We start from the raw sequence: 17,449 nt of genomic DNA, 5'->3' as shown, positions 1-17,449 counted from the left end.
ATGAAATGCCAGCAACGTCGTCTGCCAAGGCCGATGCCCAATGTCATAGTACAGAGCATGTCAAATCCAAAACACCAAATATCAGAAAAAAAAGGACTCCAAAACCTAAAATAAAATTGTCGGAGGAGAAGCGTAAACTTGCCAATATGCCATTTACCACACGGAGTGGCAAGGAACGGCTGAGGCCCTGGCCTATGTTCATGGCTAGTGGTTCAGCTTCACATGAGGATGGAAGCACTCAGCCTCTCGCTAGAAAACTGAAAAGACTCAAGCTGGCAAAAGCACCGCAAAGAACTGTGCGTTCTTTGAAATCCCAAATCCACAAGGAGAGTCCAATTGTGTCGGTTGCGATGCCTGACCTTCCCAACACTGGACGTGAAGAGCATGCGCCTTCCACCATTTGCACGCCCCCTGCAAGTGCTGGAAGGAGCACCCGCAGTCCAGTTCCTGATAGTCAGATTGAAGATGTCAGTGTTGAAGTACACCAGGATGAGGAGGATATGGGTGTTGCTGGCGCTGGGGAGGAAATTGACCAGGAGGATTCTGATGGTGAGGTGGTTTGTTTAAGTCAGGCACCCGGGGAGACACCTGTTGTCCGTGGGAGGAATATGGCCGTTGACATGCCAGGTGAAAATACCAAAAAAATCAGCTCTTCGGTGTGGAGGTATTTCACCAGAAATGCGGACAACAGGTGTCAAGCCGTGTGTTCCCTTTGTCAAGCTGTAATAAGTAGGGGTAAGGACGTTAACCACCTCGGAACATCCTCCCTTATACGTCACCTGCAGCGCATTCATAATAAGTCAGTGACAAGTTCAAAAACTTTGGGTGACAGCGGAAGCAGTCCACTGACCAGTAAATCCCTTCCTCTTGTAACCAAGCTCACGCAAACCACCCCACCAACTCCCTCAGTGTCAATTTCCTCCTTCCCCAGGAATGCCAATAGTCCTGCAGGCCATGTCACTGGCAAGTCTGACGAGTCCTCTCCTGCCTGGGATTCCTCCGATGCATCCTTGCGTGTAACGCCTACTGCTGCTGGCGCTGCTGTTGTTGCCGCTGGGAGTCGATGGTCATCCCAGAGGGGAAGTCGTAAGCCCACTTGTACTACTTCCAGTAAGCAATTGACTGTTCAACAGTCCTTTGCGAGGAAGATGAAATATCACAGCAGTCATCCTACTGCAAAGCGGATAACTGAGGCCTTGGCATCCTGGGTGGTGAGAAACGTGGTTCCGGTATCCATCATTACTGCAGAGCCAACTAGAGACTTGTTGGAGGTACTGTGTCCCCGGTACCAAATACCATCTAGGTTCCATTTCTCTAGGCAGGCGATACCGAAAATGTACACAGACCTCAGAAAAAGAGTCACCAGTGTCCTAAAAAATGCAGCTGTACCCAATGTCCACTTAACCACGGACATGTGGACAAGTGGAGCAGGGCAGGGTCAGGACTATATGACTGTGACAGCCCACTGGGTAGATGTATGGACTCCCGCCGCAAGAACAGCAGCGGCGGCACCAGTAGCAGCATCTCGCAAACGCCAACTCTTTCCTAGGCAGGCTACGCTTTGTATCACCGCTTTCCAGAATACGCACACAGCTGAAAACCTCTTACGGCAACTGAGGAAGATCATCGCGGAATGGCTTACCCCAATTGGACTCTCCTGTGGATTTGTGGCATCGGACAACGCCAGCAATATTGTGTGTGCATTAAATCTGGGCCAATTCCAGCACGTCCCATGTTTTGCACATACCTTGAATTTGGTGGTGCAGAATTTTTTTAAAAACGACAGGGGCGTGCAAGAGATGCTGTCGGTGGCCAGAAGAATTGCGGGACACTTTCGGCGTACAGGCACCACGTACAGAAAATTGGAGCACCACCAAAAACTACTGAACCTGCCCTGCCATCATCTGAAGCAAGAAGTGGTAACGAGGTGGAATTCAACCCTCTATATGCTTCAGAGGTTGGAGGAGCAGCAAAAGGCCATTCAAGCCTATACAATTGAGCACGATATAGTAGGTGGAATGCACCTGTCTCAAGTGCAGTGGAGAATGATTTCAACGTTGTGCAAGGTTCTGATGCCCTTTGAACTTGCCACACGTGAAGTCAGTTCAGACACTGCCAGCCTGAGTCAGGTCATTCCCCTCATCAGGCTTTTGCAGAAGAAGCTGGAGGCATTGAAGGAGGAGCTAACACGGAGCGATTCCGCTAGGCATGTGGGACTTGTGGATGCAGCCCTTAATTCGCTTAACAAGGATTCACGGGTGGTCAATCTGTTGAAATCAGAGCACTACATTTTGGCCACCGTGCTCGATCCTAGATTTAAAGCCTACCTTGGATCTCTCTTTCCGGCAGACACAGGTCTGCTGGGGTTGAAAGACCTGCTGGTGACAAAATTGTCAAGTCAAGCGGAACGCGACCTGTCAACATCTCCTCCTTCACATTCTCCCGCAACTGGGGGTGCGAGGAAAAGGCTCAGAATTCCGAGCCCACCCGCTGGCGGTGATGCAGGGCAGTCTGGAGCGACTGCTGATGCTGACATCTGGTCCGGACTGAAGGACCCTACAACGATTACGGACATGTCGTCTACTGTCACTGCATATGATTCTCTCAACATTGATAGAATGGTGGAGGATTATATGAGTGACCGCATCCAAGTAGGCACGTCACACAGTCCGTACTTATACTGGCAGGAAAAAGAGGCAATTTGGAGGCCCTTGCACAAACTGGCTTTATTCTACCTAAGTTGCCCTCCCACAAGTGTGTACTCCGAAAAAGTGTTTAGTGCCGCCGCTCACCTTGTCAGCAATCGGCGTACGAGGTTACATCCAGAAAATGTGGAGAAGATGATGTTCATTAAAATGAATTATAATCAATTCCTCCGCGGAGACATTGACCAGCAGCAATTGCCTCCACAAAGTACACAGGGAGCTGAGATGGTGGATTCCAGTGGGGACGAATTGATAATCTGTGAGGAGGGGGATGTACACGGTGATATATCGGAGGGTGAAGATGAGGTGGACATCTTGCCTCTGTAGAGCCAGTTTGTGCAAGGAGAGATTAATTGCTTCTTTTTTGGGGGGGGTCCAAACCAACCCGTCATATCAGTCACAGTCGTGTGGCAGACCCTGTCACTGAAATGATGGGTTGGTTAAAGTGTGCATGTCCTGTTTTGTTTATACAACATAAGGGTGGGTGGGAGGGCCCAAGGATAATTCCATCTTGCACCTCTTTTTTCTTTTCTTTTTCTTTGCATCATGTGCTGATTGGGGAGGGTTTTTTGGAAGGGACATCCTGCGTGACACTGCAGTGCCACTCCTAGATGGGCCCGGTGTTTGTGTCGGCCACTAGGGTCGCTAATCTTACTCACACAGCTACCTCATTGCGCCTCTTTTTTTCTTTGCGTCATGTGCTGTTTGGGGAGGGTTTTTTGGAAGGGACATCCTGCGTGACACTGCAGTGCCACTCCTAGATGTGCCCGGTGTTTGTGTCGGCCACTAGGGTCGCTAATCTTACTCACACAGCTACCTCATTGCGCCTCTTTTTTTCTTTGCGTCATGTGCTGTTTGGGGAGGGTTTTTTGGAAGGGACATCCTGCGTGACACTGCAGTGCCACTCCTAGATGTGCCCGGTGTTTGTGTCGGCCACTAGGGTCGCTAATCTTACTCACACAGTCAGCTACCTCATTGCGCCTCTTTTTTTCTTTGCGTCATGTGCTGTTTGGGGAGGGTTTTTTGGAAGGGCCATCCTGCGTGACACTGCAGTGCCACTCCTAGATGGGCCCGGTGTTTGTGTCGGCCACTAGGGTCGCTAATCTTACTCACACAGCTACCTCATTGCGCCTCTTTTTTTCTTTGCGTCATGTGCTGTTTGGGGAGGGTTTTTTGGAAGGGACATCCTGCGTGACACTGCAGTGCCACTCCTAGATGGGCCCGGTGTTTGTGTCGGCCACTAGGGTCGCTTATCTTACTCACACAGCGACCTCGGTGCAAATTTTAGGACTAAAAATAATATTGTGAGGTGTGAGGTATTCAGAATAGACTGAAAATGAGTGTAAATTATGGTTTTTGAGGTTAATAATACTTTGGGATCAAAATGACCCCCAAATTCTATGATTTAAGCTGTTTTTTAGTGTTTTTGGAAAAAAACACCCGAATCCAAAACACACCCGAATCCGACAAAAATAATTCGGTGAGGTTTTGCCAAAACGCGTTCGAACCCAAAACACGGCCGCGGAACCGAACCCAAAACCAAAACACAAAACCCGAAAAATTTCAGGCGCTCATCTTTAGTAAACAGTAACTGACCTTCTTCCAGAAACTGTAACAACAGATGGAAGTGTAGTATGCTTAGAGGGACAGGTCAAAGGATTATTTTTGGGCTTTTTCGCAACAGTAACAAACAACATGCAGGGTAAACCATGTTTGAATTCTCTTCTTGAAAACGTTCTTAACCTGTCACAAGAACTTGTTCCACTGGTAACACAAAAGATATTCATGATATAATATTTTCATGTATATGGATTATACTTAATATATATTTTTGCTATGCTTTTTACATTTTTGTCAACAATAATATATAACTATCAATATTAAATAGTAGTCCTTCTTCATAAAGTTGGAAGTAGGTAAAAAGATGCCAGCTATCTAATGCCGCTTTCAGATCGCAAATGCCCGATCCTACCCGGTAAGAGAAACGTGTACTTACCAGGGGGGTCCGGCATTTGCGCTCTGTTGCTGGCTTTGCGACCCGGCAATATACCGGGTCGGTTGCCATGGCAGCGGAGGACGCAGCAGGGGCGGGGGTGGAGGCGGCGCCGGGAGATGAGCTCATCTCCTGCGCCGCTTCTGCCTATGCTGAGAATGGGAGCCGATTCGCATCGGAACGGCTCCCATTCACACTGCGCCTGACCCGGTAATCAACCCGGTAAGAACCCATCTTTTTTACCGGGTTGAATTACCGGGTCATGCGACCCGCTATTTCAACAAAGGACCTTTCACATCGCACACGGACCCGTTTCGACACGGCAATATGCCGTATCGGTACCGGGTTTTCAGTGCGATGTGAAAGGGGTACAACAGTGACCGTAGTAGGAAACTCTGTTAAAACTTAAAAGCATTAATTGCAGAATCTTTAATCCAGCAATTTAGAGGATCCAAAGCACCATAGATTTACTGGGGGAAGATCAAATTAAACTAACATTTTAGCCACGCTCTCTCCATATGGACCCACGATTCCTGGTATCTCTTTATCCTGTTCACTTCATAGGGAAATGGAAGGGATGCTGGGGGTGTGGCCACTCTTCTGGGGGTGTGGCGGAATACCAGAAAAATCTCCAGGACCTTCAGGATGGTAAACATTAGAGATGCACGGGTTCTGATTTACCCGGTTCTTTATGTTAGAATTATCGCCATTTCTTCTTTTCTGGATTTTTCTTATTGGTTAACCAAAACACGTGACGTCCGACAGCCAGTAAGGATATTCGTGTAAATCCGAGTAAATCCCAGTAAAACCAAACCCGCTCATCTCTAGTAAATATGTGGTTAATATTTGCAATCCATTTGCTTAAAATAAAAAATAAAACCCAATAATGAAACTGACACTTTTACTTTGTACAAAAGTTTACTTTACCATTATCTTTTGCAATTGCTTATATATCCATCTGTCCAACCATTAAGTACAGTTTGAATGTTCCCAAGGTCTTCACAACTGAGGAAAATATCAGAATGTTATTTAAAAAAAAATTATTTTTATTATGTGTACATTTTAAAATCCATTTATTTATTGAACTAGTTATTAGACCATCAAAATGATGAGACATTGTCAAGTGCACAAAAATTCACGTTTCATAGTTCAAACAGGTCACTTTTTAACTATTTCAGGACGTCCGTTTGGGGAGCTGTGAGCAGAAATGTCAGTGCATGCAGATGTAACATCTCCCTGCAGTATCACTTTCAGCTGTGCCAGCTTGCAGCACAGGAGTCATTTGGTCCATGGAGCAGCCTTGGCTCTTCACTGGCGCACATCACAGAGGTGAGGAGCAGCCTTAACCTTTTATTATATTGGATAATAATAGCTTGGAATGCTATTTCCATGTGTCGGGAAAATGATTGGGACAATTGCATTATTTTAGTTATATAACATTTTAGGTAAAAGTAATTAATTAACTAAAATAAAATACACAGCCTTTATCCATTTTGGATTTAATCACAAGGTGACAATGAGAATTTTGGCATTCATAATGTCGACATTTATGATGATATTATTAAAAAAATTTGGACATTGAATGTGTTTACATTTGCGGAAGTGCCAACATTGTCATAATGTTGATATTAGGGTTAGACTGCTGGCCAGAGATTAGGGTTAGGCTGCAGGGTGGGAGCAGTGACGTTTCTTGTGGCGGGCAAGGCGTACCGTCGCACGGGGTGCCCTCCGCTGCACTTTTTGAAGCTACGGGTGCTCCCCCTCCTCCCTGTCAGTAGTACTCCACTGTGGGGGTTGAGTTTTGCAGAATCACGCATTTGCATCATGACGCCACAACGCAATGCGTCATTCCGTGAAACTCCGCCCCGCGTGGACGGATGCTATCTGTATGTGCTGGGCAGGGCCGGTTCTAGCCCTTTTGGCACCCCAGGAAAATAGGGGCGTGGCTTCATACAGGGGGCATGGTCAGTTACGCCCCCTGTAGAGTTGTGCCCCCATTTGTGCCCCCTGTAGAGTAGCGCCACTTACACACAAAAAAATAATACTTACAAAATAATAATTACAATCCCAGCTCCTGATTCCCAACCGCTGCAGACCTCCGCCGGCGCCGCTCCTCTCATGACATCTCTCCCATAGCACAGCATAGACAGACACTAGAGGTCAAATATGACCCCTAGCGTCTGTGTCAGTCCCACAATGCTGTGCGGTGCGCGATGACGTCATCGCGCACCGCACAGCAAAGGTCCTCTCCGCGAAGGGAAACTAGACGTGGGGGCACAGTAGCGGATCTTGCCATGGTGCGGAGCCCTCCAGATGGCGCCGGCGTCCTCCGGAAGGCAGCGCCCCAGGCAAAAGTCCTGCTTGCCCATGGCAAGATCTGCTACTGGTGCTGTGGAAATGGGGTACTGTGTGTTGTGCCGCCCACCGCCATTTCAGCTGTTGTGTGTAGGCGGGTCAGAGGACATTTCTGGCTGGCTTTCACACTGCTTGGTGCGGGTGAGGGGGGTGCCGGCCACCGCTGTTCTGCCAATTTCTGGTAAGGGTGCGTGGGAGCGGCATGACAGTGAATGTGCTGGATGCAGCTGTAATGTTCAGGGTGGAGGGTGAGATTGGAAAATTGGGTGCTATGTACATTCTATAGGCTATGAGGGTCTAGGGGGTGCGTCTGTTGCATGTTGCCTGTGCTGTGCACTCCTCCTAGCCCTTATATCAGTGTGTATATATATATATATATATATACACACACACACACACACACACACACATACACTGTGTCCTAGCATATAAATAAATATATATATATATATATATATATATAGTGTATGTTGTGTATTTATATACTGTAAATTGTCTTTGTTTTTACGTGTGTGTGTGGTTGTGTGTGTATGTCAACACAGGAGCATATCAGTACTGGTGGTGCGCACGGGTGGGCACAGGGGTATTTGGCAGCAATTTTATTAGTGGGGTCCCCCACAACTTCATTGTCCCTGAGCCCCCACAAGCCTTAATCCATCCCTGCTCGCAGCCACACTGGGGGTAGTCTAGCTGTGGGTCTCCCTCCTGGCTTTCGTTTGCCCGCTGACGACAACTGAGGGAAAAGGATCTCTGGTGCTGGATCGCAGCTGCAGCCGCAGTTTACAAGCGGGTCCCACGGGTTGTCCTGTCTAGGGTTAAAGAAAGCCTGCAAGTGGCAGCGCCAAGCTCCGCCTTCCACCTCAACACCCCTGAGCCCTGACAATGAGCATTATCCCTGGCAACGAGCATTACATACCCCTGGCAATGATCATGACACCCATCCCAGAGCAGGAAACTGCTGGCAATGAGTATGGATCCCAGAGCATGAAACCCTTGGCAATGAGACAGCCCTAGGTGGGAGTATTAGGTTGCAAAGTGGGGGATATTAGGGAGAGGGATGAAACTCACCTGACTGATGAGGGTCAGAGACATGCACCGGATGTCACAGTCACATGACCAGTGTGCCCTGTAACCTGCTAGAAATGCATTTAGGTGCTTTAACCATTACATTTTTCCTTTATTCCAATCTTTCCTCAGAAAATGCTGATTGACATTCAGGAAAGTAGAGATGCTTGAATCCTCTGTTTTTAAACTATCTAGTTCAGTTAAGAGCCAATCATATTTTCTTATTGCTATATGAATTTTAAATAGCAAATTGTCAATGGTACATGTGTTTCATAGGATAATATTTTTTTTTCTAATTTTCCCTTTGCCGGACCAAGCTGGGCAATTTGCTGGAGCCACTGGTTTTGTAGTTTTTGGTGTGGGTGGTTGGTAGTATTTGGCCTTTTTACTTTTACCTACTTCTTTTCTCTTCTGCCATTTTTCTGAGTAAGATTTTCCTCTTGTGGTCTATCAGTTTGATATTTTTCAGTCTCCAAGTTTTGGACAGATCTGAAATATTTCAATCCAATTTCTCTCACTCTTCCTTGCAGAAACTCATACATACATTGTACAAAATCTCCTGCCCTTCGATGAAGTCTATCATTTAAAATGACCTCCTTTGTAGTCCTGAACCAATTTTCAACTGTTGCATTTGTGTCACGTGTTTTCATAAGACTGAGATTTTTTAGCATTATTCCGCTCCACAATGGATGGTTGCAGCATATGACTGAAGCAGAGGTATTAATGCTGGACAGTATAGCAAATTATCAGTTGCTGTTGCACTATCATCATCATCATCTGCTGCTGTTTTTGTGTGTGTGAACATTTTAGAAATTTTTTTGGAAAATGTGGAACCCCTCTTGATGTTCCCTTCTTCATTGGAGTCATTATCTATAAAATCTTCATTTGTCGTAGTTTCTGTAATGTTTTCCATTCCTTCTATTTTCTGAGTGCTGATAGCCTAATTCAATTCTGCAAAGTGTTTCTTGTATGCATTGGTTTCTTTCTGCACTGAGAAAACATATGTCATTCGAAATAGTTGAATTTCAATTTCTCCAAGACTACTTGCATTCTGTAGTAATGCAAATGAGTAAAGGAAAAAAATTTTTGTAGCTTTGCTTGTCTTCAAATTGGAGAGCTTGATGCTTACAAGTTTTATCATGTGCGCAGCACATATGTGCAGAATTGTAAAATTGCACAACATTTTTCTCTCACAAACAAGGAGACATTTCTTTAAATAGTCCATGATGTTATTTTGATTGAAAGTCTGTGTTGCTGCATGGATTAGAGCCCAGCTAAAATCTATTTCAACCTTTTGCGGACGAAGTTTTCTCTTGCATACTTTAAAAAAGTCCCGACTTAAACAGGATAGCCAATGTAGAATGGTTGGTGTACTTTGATCTGAAGACAACATTTCAGCCACAGGGATGGTGGACCTTGTTTCACTGGTCAAAGAAAGACAAAGTGTATAGTATAGAATTTTGTTTTGTATGTCCTTTGGCTTCATTACTACAGAGCCAGTTGCATCTAGATACAGAAAACACTGACGGGCATCTTGCAAATCTTTCAACATATGCAACTGTGATTCTGAATACATATGGAGAACAAATGGCCTCATGCCTATGTGCTGTATGTAAGCATGCTTTGTGGCAATCACATGTATTTCTTCTTCATCCATTTTTTTTTTTGGACTAACAAACAATTCAAGTATTCATTTGTGTCAAGACTATTTTCAAGGTTGTTTTCACTTGATATTTTCTGAAGCACATCAATTGATTTGATTTCATCCATGTTCCCTGCAATTAGCTGTTCCATGTCAGCATTAGCCAGCTTCTTGGTGTGCAGTAACATTGGTCTCATTTCTCTTAGCTGTGCCTTCAGTATATCCCTCTCTTCCCCACGTGTGTGCCTTTTGAATGTTTGGGTGCGCTTATGATTTATTGACCCATTAACATCTACTGACATAAACACATGACAATGCTTTTTGCTAGGTTTTTTGGTTAGTATAATATTGTACTCCGTACATCCTTCAAACTTGCACTGTCCCCTAGCACGCCAGTACACACACTTTCATTTTCTGGAACGAGCTTGTCTCACTCGATTGTATTTGAAAGTTACAACGCAGAACTTATTAATTTTTTTAATTGTCTCAGTCCAACCATCTTTTAGGACACGATAACCTGTCCTGTGTTCTGGTTTTATTTTGTTCCATTCCTGGGGTAACAGAGAAATTGTGAAATTGGATGGATATGTTTCAGTAATGAATTCTTTCATTGAGAGCTGATCTGCTTTAGTCATGGATTGAATTGTGTCTTTTTTGAAAATATTAAGGAGCAGTGATTTTTCTTGATGAATTGCACTATTTGTATTACTGCATTCCTCTTGTGGCTGTAGTTGCATTGATTCTGTTGCTTCCAGCTAATTTTCTAAGGACACACTTCTGTTATCTTTTGTTACAGAAACATCAAATGGAATGTATTTACTTTGGGTTACAACTTCAGTTTTATTTCTTGTTCTCCAGGAGTTGTCTTAATGTCATATATGTCCAGTATTTTTCTTGGGGCTACTTTTTTATTATTTGCTGTTTCTTTGGCTTACAGAGAGGACACAACCATGGTGAAATGACCTGGATGTCAGTGATACTTTTGTAGCCAACACACAGTGGGTGAAACGAGTCTGTACATAGACTGCATTGTGCATAAGGTTCATCAGGGTTGTTTTTTTGTTCACATAAACAATACAGTCTGTCATCCTCTACTCCTGTATCCTTTATTATTGGTGATTCATTACTACAGTATTTTGTGATAGACCACTTTTATCTATATTCTCGACTTGTGGACATTCATCATAAGATGAAAAATCTAAGGAAAACTGTAAGGCTTTAGTACGCAGTTTTCAACGGTCTTCCTTCCAAATATGATAAAGCCACTTTCTTGTTTTTATATTATTTGTAGATAGCAAATATGCTATACAGAGTTTTCTCTATGATAGCTGCCTTGATTTAAATGCAATTGATATTTAAAAAATAGTTCAACTATCTTTTTCTCTGTTGCTTTTGGATCAGGGAGATCTACCAACAGTTCACATTTTCCAGGCCACCTAGCTGGTGCACAGGTGTAGTCATTACTAATAAAGATTTGCTGCATTCATTCCTAACTGACAGTTCTAGAGATCTCCAGGAGGCCTGGAAAACATGAACTGTTGGTAGATCTCGAGGACCGGTTTGGCCAGCTCTGTTCTACACAATAGAGTACTAGATGAGGCAGCCATGTTGGAAGCACTACATTGGTTACAATGTGCATTAAGTATACATGGAATTAGGACATACAAACATAAAATAAGAAGATACTAACAGGACACCCAGTGCATAAATAGCTCAACAGACTGTTCTTCCTGCTCATGAAAGTACCAGACGAGGCAGCCATCTTGTACACACTACATAGTAACCTATGTAGTGTGTCCAAGGGCAGGATGAGCAATTCATAGGATTGTAACATTAAAGAGAAAAGGTAGAGTACAGTAGGTTGAAGTGGGCAGAGATACTGGGTAGGTTAGATTTGGAAGAAGGGGGACCAGGAACGGGTGGTACAGTAGGGGGATCCATGATGTGGCACTATGGGTGTGTGTGTGTGTGTGTGTGTGTGTGTGTGTGTGTGTGTGTGTGTGTGTGTGTGTGTGTGTGTGTGTGTGTACAAATAATATTGATATTCCTAACAAAGCAAAATCAATACAGGCGCCTATGGTAAAAATTCTAATATAAATTCACACTAATGCATTTAATAAATAGCTGCAGCTCCCATAAGGGGTTTCTGTAATCCCCTGATGAACAATATATAATATAGATAGAAATATATAACTATACAAGAAAGCGCAAGATAGTATAATAGTAAAAACAATTTATTAAAATATTGACCATATAAAATATATAAGCAACAATATTGCTGAATAAGCAGAGCTTTAGAATCCACTGACCACCACTAATGTTGGATCAATAAAAATGTTCCATTTATTTTTATATTAGTGTCCAGTTGTTTCCACTAGAATGATACTTTGTAATCCTATAGAAAGTTCACCATTTCAAGTTCAAAAAGAGAGTATTTAGAAAATAAACATTGGTAATTTGGAGATCCCTCTGTAAATGATGTGTTCACAAAAGCATGCTTGTGGTGTTAATTAGTAGCCACCTGAAGGAGTCTGGTTTTAAGATTCTCCTAGTCAGCGTCTTACTTCACTGCTCAACCCCCACACACACATCCATCGATATGACACTAAGCTCACCGCAGATAAGATGATGCAGTTGCCGTGTCCTATAGCACAAGGACAGCCAGGCAGTGCAGGAGCAGCGATGTGGAGACGATGGCAGGTCCCAAGCGTGTCAGTGTGTGGACGTTAGCAGGTTTCAGGGGGAGAGCAGACACGGCTCATGTGCATCAAGGAAGATCAACTGTAAGTCTGACACAAGTGCGCAAGGCAGTCAGAAGCGAGTGTCATACGGCTAGATAGAGTCAGGAAACAGGGAATCGCTATATAGCATAGTAATTACTCAATAAGTATATATATATATATATATATATTCCCTGTTTCCTGACTCTATCTAGATTCCAACAGAGACTTGGAATTAAAAGACCAGGGGTTCGACAGGCATTTTGTCAAGCCGTAATCCAGTACGCAATATTATTCTTGCGTGTGACAAAAACTATACTAAAGGATACTACACTATAGGCGCTCTGCTGTTTCTTCCTCTATTTGCAGATTTTCCTTTGGGCTACGCGTACCTAGTGGCACATTTTGAAGAACTGAGCAGCCACCCGATAAAAAGGGGAGAATGTGGACTGTTGGTTAATCAAACCTTGAACTAGTTTGAAAGAACTCATTTACTGGACTGGTCACTTTACCAACTTATTTCTGACTGTAGATTGCACTTTTACAGTGAGGTACTACGCATAAATTAGACAAGCGCACTGATTCACCCATTTACAATATATATATATATATATATATATACACACACACAGTATTTACAGAATCTTATTGTGACCGGACGGTCCCGTACGAAAGCCCTCACCACTTTCGAGTCCCGTCCCCAGTACAGAGAATGGATGTTTAGGTCACACAAGACCTGGCCACATAGGGGATTCCCACTTACCGTCAGTAACCGCCTGTTACTGACTACACCCACTGTGCAGCGGGCGGGTTTATGCTGCCACCACCAAACTCATAACCTGCCGTGGCGTTTGGAACCACGGTTCTGCTCTGCATGCGTCGACATGCCGCCTTACCACACCTGTGTGGTGTTGATGAATCTCCACTTGTCGCTTGACTGTGCCTCTACCCGGTAGCTGGAGCTTGGAGATGCTGGGTACACCCTGGACAGGAGGAAAAAGGAGCTAGCTTTCACCTAGCCCTGCAGGTCACAAGATGAAGGGGTCGTCTAGAGGCAGATCTTTATTTGCCAAATAGTTCTGAAAAGAACTTCAGCATTATGTTACAGCTGAAGAAAATGGTATAATACAGCCTGGAGGCTCACAGGCCTCCTCTTTATATCTTAATTCTACACACAGTACCACGGAGGAGTAAGCCCTCCCTGTCTTCTCCAGCCAATCAGGTTATCGCACAAAATATAAATAAATAAATAAAAATTAGATTTCAAAAGTTAAGAATTAGATAAAGCAATGTTCTGCTCCTTTTGATATATAACCAAACCAGTGGCTTTCCCAAACACAATCTGATTACCATGTTCCTGTCTCTTTCACAAATGTAAATATAACTTGAATTTCAATTGCATTCATCCTCTCACACATAGACAACGTTCTTATAAGTTAAACAATCTGCATCACACATAATGCAGCCTAGGAAATCTTACATCAAACTGTTGTTAAATGAAACCCACTAGTTTGCATTTGTAAACAAAATCTGACTTAGCAGCCACTTGTGTCTCCATGCAAAACCAGTTCTGAGTTATCACACCACAGGAGATGCTGAAAGCACAGTCTTCTTTCCAAACCTTCGTTTGTAACTGAAAGAAAATGTTTGCCCACCAGGCGGCCGGCTAATCGCCACCCTGCTTTAGCTAGAACAATTAGCATATGACTGGCTATGTACAAGTTGCTGAAGAACAATTGTCAAAGCCTTTTAGAAACAAAATAACTTACACATTCCTTCTAAGTGCTGGCATTTGCATGCATTGTAAATGTGCAATCCTACCACTGTGCCTAGAGCATGACATAAGACATGTTAAAACACGTCATAAAACATATTTTAAAGCATTTTACATATTTAAATACCCAGGGCCTAGCACCTACAATACATTTAAAGATGGTGCTTAGCGCGAGTGCACAGTTTAAAAGTGGCGTCAAGCGTCCATTGTCCTCCTAATGGTGCCGGGCACTAGGGGTTAACCCCTTCAGTGCCACACCCGCCATTGTCCATGTGGCCACCAGGGGCTGTCCGGCCACACTCCTCCCTCCCAATTCAAGCAGGAAAACCATGGAGCCATGTCCCAATGATTTGACTCCTGGTCCCGCAGTCTCTTGGAGTGAAGTGGACGCTACCTGGTTGGGTTAGGCTCCAGCCTAGACTGTCCATCTATATTATGGTGGGCCGATCCTTGTGAGGATACAATGTTCAAATAGTCCACATGAAGTCTGAGTCCAAGTCTCCACCACAACAGTCTGTCAATTTTCCCCAATAAAGGTTGCAGCCACCTAACAGGTGGGTGGTAAGACACCACTTTGGGAGGCCAGTTAAACAAGCAGAGTAAAAACTGGTCCAATGTACACACAAGTGCCACCCAAGGTGTCCCAACTGTGGCATAACCCACCTCCCACCATAGCAGTATTCTGCTCAAACAGGCCACAGGGTGCTCCTGCCCATATGGATCTTTCTGGCTCAGTACTGCTCCCAGTCCGTGCCATGGCGCAGTAGTTCGTACAACAGCATCCTGGTCAAGAATATGCGCCACCAGCACTGGAATGGGTACCAGAGCATCCTCCAATGACAGGAATACCAACTCACAAGCGGTTGCAAAGTCCACTGACTTGGGAATGCCCTTCCTAGCCATCTCTGTAAGGGGGTTCACTACAGAACTAAAGTTAGTGACAACAAGTGACAACATGGCTTTAGGGCCTTACAGGTTCTAAGGTCAGTACCTGTCTGGGTGATGTGGGCCAGGGACAGCCTCTGGTCACCTCTACTTTGGACCTATCCCTGTCTCCTCCCACATGGTGCCCCAGGCACTGCACCTCCATCATCCCTATCTGGCAACTTTCTGTCCTAACTGTCAGACCTGCCCTCCAGTCCTCTGTCGACCTATGACTCAGGAATCCTACCCTGTCACCTAGGCCTACTCTTACCTCCATGTCCACTACCTGTGCCACAGTGATGGCAGCCAGACCACCAGCCTCGGGATCCTACGTGGCATCCACAACAGGGAGGCTGCATGACTTCCCCGATCCACTGCGCATAGGCAGGGAACCTGCTATGTCCACAGCAACTTGCTGTAATAGTTCTCCTATGGGCAGATGCTCAGACACAACACAACCGCTGGATTGCCCCAGCTGCCAACGAATGGCACCAGCCTTACAGTTGGTCTGGGCATCATCTGACATTCCAGACCAGGGTAAGCTCTGTGACAGTAACTTCAGGGTACGGTCTACCTCCGAGTTACTTTCCAAAGGGGTTTCGCTGGCAACCGACACCGGTTGCGCAGGAAAGTTCCCTGGGGGGACCAGTTGGATATGTTCCCTATCTGGTCTATCCCCTCCCACTTTTCTGGCTACCCTGTACCTTAACCCTTCCCGCCAGGTCACACTTCCTGCCCCAACCCTGTCAAGGCCGCTGCCAGAGTGGCGCCTCATGCCTGTCAGGGATGGGTCAGAGAGTTGAGCCTCCCTAAACTCCTGCCTGCAGCCCTCAATTTCTCCTAAATTGGGACACTCTACAGGGGGATCTAGGTGAGGAATACTAGGGTCAGTCTGGTAGGGGTCAGTCACAGAAAGGTCAGTGTGGTTTCTCAAAATCACAGCCGGAGTTGGCAAACCACTTGGGTCAGCAGCATCATTGGGCACCCCCACAGGATTAAATGAGCTGGAACCAACATCCTCTGCGTTGCTAGGATACGTAGGCATACCAGAGGCAAAAGACATGCAGGGTTGATGTACCGATTTCTCTGTTCCATCTGCCAGGGTGACCTTGGCAGTGCAACCCTTCAATACTGCAGCAGGATCTATAAGGTGGGGGCTCACCACAGTGATTGAGGCCCCAGAGTCTCTTAGGCCTTCCCCCTGCAGGGGTCCCACGTGGACCGGCTGCAGGTGCCTCCACATATTGTGTAGGGGCTGTTTGGCCATGCAGGTGACTCTCTCCGCAGAGTGCACCTGTTTCTCGCCACACTCCATCGGACTGACTGGAGGGGGAACAGTCTCTGTAGGCTCATCTCCTCTCGTCAAACAAGCGATCATGGGTCCAGCACTCGGATTTGGATTTGGAATGCGAGTCTGGGATGCTTGGGGTGCAGAACAGTTCGTCCTCAGATGTCTGATTTTCCCGCAGCCGTAGCACTTCTTCTCCAGTCGTGGCACCGATGAACTCTGATCAATTGCAGGGACGCTGCGGGGCGGTTCCTGGCCAAGAGCACTCGGGTTGGAAGATGCTTGCTTTGGGAGGCGATGAGCTGAAGAGGGGTGTCCCCCTGGTGGTACAGTCTTTTGGAGCTGGCTGCTGGTTGGGCACTTCTGCCCCTGTGGCCGAATTGCCACATACTTGTCTGCTAACTGGGCAGCCATATTTAAGCTGGGTGGATCCCGGTCTAGCACCCACTTCTTCACTTCTGGGGTGCACCTGCGGTAGAACTGCTCCCTGCAGATCATGTCAATCAGTGCGTCCCATGTAGTGGCTTCAGAATCCTTTACCCACTTCACCAAGTACTGCCGCAGCTGGGTGGGAACCGCCAGTGCCGTAACTAGGCATTTTAGCGCTATGTGCAAGAAACTACAATGCCCCCCCCCCCCCATGCAAGATAGGGGCAGAGCGCGCCATACGCGCGCAAAAAAAATCTAGGGGCGTGGCTTCACGGGGAAGGGGCGTGGCCACAAAATAATAGCAATTCATACTACGGTGCACAGTAGTCTACATTATTCAAATTACGCTGCACAGTAGCGCCACTACACCAGGTAGAGCCCCTTTTATACATTACAGCAGACAGTGTCCCCCTTTTTACACATTGCGGCAGCCAGTCCCCCTTTTTACACATTGCGGCAGATAGACCCTTTTTACACATTGCGGCAGCCAGTCCCCCTTTTTACACATTACAGCAGCCAGTCTCCCTTTTAACACATTGCGGCAGCCAGTCTCC

This window comes from Pseudophryne corroboree, chromosome 1 (genome assembly GCF_028390025.1).
Source record: "Pseudophryne corroboree isolate aPseCor3 chromosome 1, aPseCor3.hap2, whole genome shotgun sequence".
In the NCBI taxonomy this organism is placed as follows: Eukaryota; Metazoa; Chordata; class Amphibia; order Anura; family Myobatrachidae; genus Pseudophryne; species Pseudophryne corroboree.
This window is presented reverse-complemented; position numbering follows the sequence as displayed.